The sequence below is a fragment of the Rana temporaria genome, chromosome 4, assembly GCF_905171775.1.
Source record: "Rana temporaria chromosome 4, aRanTem1.1, whole genome shotgun sequence".
Classification (NCBI taxonomy): domain Eukaryota; kingdom Metazoa; phylum Chordata; class Amphibia; order Anura; family Ranidae; genus Rana; species Rana temporaria.
The window spans coordinates 244,865,999-244,872,288 of NC_053492.1; the positions used below are offsets into that span (position 1 = coordinate 244,865,999).

The following is a 6,290-nucleotide window of genomic DNA, read 5'->3' on the forward strand; positions in this document are numbered from 1 at the left end:
TCGTACATGTTTGCTCGTCTGTACGAGGCCTAAGAGGCACCTCTCTTCTCTTTTATACCTTGTAAAAAAAATGTTTTGATATACAAGTGCTTTGGATTACAAGCATGTTTCTGGAAAGAATTATGCTCGCAAACCAAGGTTTTACTTCTACTGAAAATGTATTTTGTTGTGCAGGGCAGAAGGGTGTTGAGAAGTATCAACTCTGTTTATTCCACCTTATTTATTATTTAATATAAACCTGTATGCAACTTTTTGTTACATTATTACTTAATGTACCAGGACCTGTAGGTATAATCATTTTAAGCAGGGTTTGCCTGGGACCTGAATTTGTTTTTCAAGGGTTCCTTTGTGGTTGAGAAATGCTGTTAGAAGATAGCCCAAAGTTAATACTGCAACGTGTATTTTCTGCATAGAAACTCAATCTCAGTTTACTGCAATACAAACACCACAGGCAAGTAAGAAAATGCCAGACTTTATAAAACTTCTTAAAAAAAAGGAAAAAGCTGATCCAAGTTTATTTATCTTCAGGATCAAACATATCACATGCCAAAAAACACATTGACACAGGGCTTCAAACCAACAACGACCACAACATAGTCACACCGTGTGCACTGTAATCAGGTTGTAAAAATTGGATATGAATTAAATGGATTGTTTAGGTAGGCCCTCACACTATATAGTGTTGGTAAATTAAAAGACTGTTGCACGATTGTAACGTCTGTAGCCAATGTAATACACACATACAAAATTAAATAAATAATTGGGTCATTTGTTCCATTTTAAGTTGACCAACAGGTCCATAAGATGTAGGTTCACTAGCCCGGGTGTACAAGCTTTTCCCAAGTTTGGGTGTGTATTTTTTTTGTATATTCAATGATTTATACAGTGGATATAGTTACAAAGTCCATGTAAACAAGCCAGCTGGGTTACACAGTTTTAGAGAAAACTTGTCAAACTATAATAAGTCACTAAGGTGCCTAATGATGAAGAATACCCTATTTATCTGGCAAATGAAAGCTTGTGGTGGCCAACTTATAAGAGAGGTAGCGGCTATAGGTGTGTATTTTTTTTCCCATTTTTTGTTGTACATTTTAAGATTTATACAGTGGGAAGAGTTACAGAGATGTAAACAAACTGCCTAGGTTACACAGTTTTAAAGAAAATTTGTCAAACTACATTAAAACTTAAAGGAGGGCACTGATGAAAACTACCCTGTTTATCTGGAAAAAGAAAGCTTGGAGATCAGGAGAGGTAGCGGTTAGGTGTATGTATTTGTTTATTTTGTGTACATTCAATAATGTATGGGTATAGTTACAGAGTCCATGAAGATAGCTGTCTAGGTTACACAGTTTTGGGAAAAATATGTAAAACAACATCACAACACTAGGGCACCCGATGATGAATACCACCCTATTTATCTGGAATTGGTTGCCTATAGGCATGGTAGAGGTCAGGCATAGGTGTGTAATTTTTGTACATTCAATAATTTATGCGTATAGTTACATAATCCATGTAAATAAGCTGGCTAGGTTTTTTTGTTAAAAATAAATTAAAAAAATAAGCTGGCTAGGTTAAACAGTTTAAGAAAAAAAAAATGACTAAACCACATTAAAACACTAGGGTGCCCAAATGCAGAAGTATACCCTATTTATATGGAAATGGTTGCCTATCAGGAGTGGTAAAAATCAGGTATAGCTGTGCATCTTTTGTTCTTTTTTTCATTCAATAACGTATAGGTATAATTACAAAGCAAATGTAAACAAGCCGGCTAGGTTACATTGTTTTGGATTTTTTTTTTTAACTATATTAAAACACTGGGGTGCCCAATGATGAAGAATACCCTATTTATCTGGAATTGGTTGCCTATCAGGAGAGGCAGCGGTCAGGTATAGGTATGCACTTTCATTCAATGATTTCTACAGTGGGTATAGTTGCACAGTTTTAGAAAAAAAAAATCAGTAAACCCCATAAAAACGATAGGGCGCCCAATGCTGAAGAATACCCCATGTATCTGAAAATGGTTGCCTATCAGGAGTGGTAGAGGTCAGCTATAGGTGTGTATTTTATTTTATTTTTTTGTACATTCAATAATGTATTAGGTATAATTACAGACCCAATGTAAACATCCTAGCTAGGTTACACAGGTTTTAGAGAAAATTCGTCAAACTACATTAACACACTAGGGTGCCCAATGAGGAAGAATACCCTATTTATCTGGAAATGGTTGCCTATCAGGGAAGGTAGAGGTTAGGAATAGGTATGCATTTGTTTTTCTTTTGTACATTCGTTGATTTATACAGTGGTTATAATTATAGAGTCCATGTAAAAATCCTAGCTAGGTTACACAGTTTTAGAGAAAATTTGTCAAACTACATTAAAACACTGGGGCACCTGATGATGAAGAATACCCTATTTATCTGGAATTGGTTGCCTATCAGGGAAGGTAGAGGTCAGGTATAGGTATGTCCTTTTTTTTGTACATTCAATGATTTATACAGTGGGGAGAATTACAAACCCAATGTAAACATCCTAGCTAGGTTACACTGTTTTAGAGAAAATTTGTCAAACTACATTAAAACACTATGGCACCCGATGATGAAGAATACCCTATTTATCTGGAATTGGTTGCCTATTAGGTAAGGTAGAGGTCAGGTATAGGTATGTCCTTTTTTTTTGTACATTCAATGATTTATACAGTGGGTAGAATTACAAACCCAATGTAAACATCCTAGCTAGGTTACACAGGTTTTAGAGAAAATTTGTCAAACTACATTAAAACACTAGGATGCCCGATGATGAAAAATACCCTAGTTATCTGGAATTGGTTGCCTATCAGGGAAGGTAGAGGTCAGGTATAGGTATGTACGTGCTTTTCTTTTGTACATTCAATGATTTATACAGTGGGTGTATTTACAGAGTCCATGTAAACATCCTAGCTAGGTTACAGTAGTAGAGAAAATTTGTCAAACTACATTAAAACACTAGGGCACCCGATGACGAAGAATACCCTAGTTATCTGGAATTGGTTGCCTATCAGGAGTGGTAGTGGTCAGGTATAGGTGTGTATTTTTCTTGGTTCCGGGTGAGATGATTTTTACACGTGCTATATTTTTATTCTCTACCTCCTTCTGGTAAAGCCGGTTGTGGAACCTGTGCCTTGTTTCATTTTGTAAATCTCAATAAAAATCTATAGTAACAGAACAAAAAAAGAAAATGGGTCAATGTGGCAGTGGTGACATAGGGAAACACGAGCTCCTATAGACGTGCTCTGCTACGATCAGAAGATACGCACTTCCCATTATGTACAGCTCAGCGTAATCTCGCACTTTTCAATGAAGACAACGCTTTCATTGTGACTGTGACGTATGCCTGTGTGTGTGTGTGTGACCATATACAATGTAACAACATGCCTGTGTGTGACCAGACATTCCTCCAAGCTAACGTTCGCTGACATCTGTCATGTCGCTCCTTTTTACACCTGGACCGGCACCGCATTAACCCTTTCCGCCTTCCCAAAGCCTAACGTGACCCCGAATCGCAGAAAGGATGAATGCAGCGATAAAAATAGGCAAGCCGTAACCCGGGGCTAATCTGCGTTAACCCCTATCCTCACCAAAATAAACCTTTACACACGGCTACAAACACAACACAACGTACGGCAGGATTATGAATGGGAGGACGCGCGCTCCTCAGCCAGTTAACGGCGTGGAAAGGAGCCTTTAAAAAGGTGCCAGCTGTTTCTTCATCACAATACAAAGCAAGGCTTCCCGGAGGCCACCGTGACAAGGCTAGGTCATGGTTGTGGTCCATGGCTATTTACCAACAACTTTCCCTCCATCCACCAGCAATCAACGTTGGTGGTGGTGATGGGGGGGGGGGGCCTTTGTTGCAGCTGTCCATACGGGTTGTTGTTGCTTTGTACTGCGCTCCACCACACTAAGCCGGACGCCTTTGACCCCCATAGTGTTTTCAGGTCACACATCCCCCCCACCCCCCCCCCCCCCACACACACATATAAAAAAAACACCTCAGCCAACTTGCCCTCTCACACAGCACTCACCTCCTGTGCACTTTCAGTTCCTCTTGTTCCACTCAGTCAGCACGTTGTGGCTCTGTTTATTTTGCTTTGTTTGTATTTTTTTTTTGTTGTTTTTATTTTTGGTTTCACAAGCTCACCCCACAGGGAGACATCACATGGCCATTCGCCGTAGCTGCTTGTGAGGCTGCCTTGTTGTTGTTGTTCCCAGGAGCCAGCTTCTCAATCAGGATCCACCCCCAGCTCCTTGGAGAGAGAGAGAGAGGAAGGGGGGAAGACGGCAGGCAGATCCTATAGACCTCTGTGTGTATGAGTCCGGGGAAAGGAGGGGGGCACACAGGAGCTCTTCACACTCTCATTACACTCTCATCACTTCCGTGTGTGTATGTTTGTGTGGGGTAAGGCAGGCATGGAGCGGAGGTGCCCGTGTCTTCATCCTGATGGCATAGCGGCATGTGTGTGACTGTACAGTGTTTGTTTCTGTGTCCGTGCACCGCCCATCACCAGCCTCCTTCTACGCCTCCCTCTTCTCTATTGGAGAAAGACTCTCCACTGACATCTACTGTGTGCTCAGCGACCCTGGAGCTGTCTGCTGTGTCACCTATTGTCACTGCTTACACGCTGCTTACACACTACTCACACACTATTCTCACACTTCACACACACTACTATTCACACATTACTACTTACACACTACTCACACGCACTACTCACACACACTACTCCACACACTACTCCTCACACACTACTGCTCACACACTACTATTCACACATTACTACTTACACACTACTCACACACTACTATTCACACATTACTACTTACACACTATTCTCACACTTCACACACACACTACTATTCACACATTATTACTTACACACTACTCCTCACACACACTACTACTCACACACTACTACTCACACACTACTACTCACACACTACTACTCACACACTACTCCTCACACACACTACTACTCACACTACTCACACACTACTACTCACACACTACTACTCACACACTACTACTCACACACTACTACTCACACACTACTCCTCACACACACTACTACTCACACTACTCACACACTACTACTCACACACTACTACTCACACACTACTACTCACACACTACTACTCACACACTACTCCTCACACACACTACTACTCACACTACTCACACACTACTACTCACACACTACTACTCACACACTACTACTCACACACTACTCCTCACACACACTACTACTCACACTACTCACACACTACTCCTCACACTTCACACACACTACTATTCACACATTATTACTTACACACTACTCCTCACACTACTCACACACACTACTCACACGCACTACTCACACACACTACTCCTCACACACTACTCCTCAGGCCTCGTACACACGGCCGAGTTTCTCAGCAAAAACCAGCAAGAAGCTTGCTGTTTTGTTTTGTTTTTGCTGAGGAAACCGGTCGTGTGTACACTTTTCAACGAGGATCTCGTCGGGCCAAAAAGAGAACATGTTCTCTATTTCCTTGACGGCAATGGGAAAATTTGGCTCGCCGAGATCCTCGGCGGCTTCACAAGGAACTCGACAAGCAAAACGATGTGTTTTGCCCGTCGAGTTTCTCGGCCGTGTGTACGCGGCCTCACACTTCACACTACTCACACACTACTACTCACAGTACTCACACACTACTCCTCACACTTCACACTACCCACACACTACTCCTCACAGTACTCACACACTACTACTCACAGTACTCACACACTACTCCTCACACTTCACACTACCCACACACTACTACTCACAGTACTCACACACTACTCCTCACACTTCACACTACCCACACACTACTCCTCACAGTACTCACACACTACTCCTCACACTTCACACTACCCTCACACTACTCTCACCATAGGTGTGCGTAGCCTATTGCATTAGGGTGTGCACCCCAAAATACAAACACATTTGCGTGTGTGTGTATAAATATATAGGGTAGTAGGGCAATGGACAGCATCGGTAGAGCAGTGGACGAGGTCAGTAGTTTATTTTTCAATTCCGTTTTTACAATTGTATTATTTTTTATAATATTTGTATACACTAATTTTTATTATTTAAAAAAAAAATTTTTTAGGTGCTCCTATGGGGGACTTTGGTGAAATATCAGGGGTCTAAATAGGGCCCTGATGTCTCACTTTTGAGACAATGAAAAGGGACCGGTGACATTCCCCAGTCACTTTCTCTGCAACCAAGC

The 6,290-nt window shown here is 41.4% G+C and overlaps 1 protein-coding gene across 1 annotated transcript in view; it reads right to left on the reverse strand.

Moving 5' to 3' along the window:
• Window positions 1-4,622, reverse strand: part of BACH2 (BTB domain and CNC homolog 2) — a 331,038-nt gene extending 326,416 nt beyond the window's left edge. Inside the window, exon 1 of the mRNA XM_040350098.1 lies at window positions 4,061-4,622. The gene's annotated coding sequence lies outside the window, so the exon portion shown is untranslated. The remainder of the gene's footprint in view (window positions 1-4,060) is intronic.
• Between the last annotated feature and the right edge of the window lie 1,668 nt (window positions 4,623-6,290).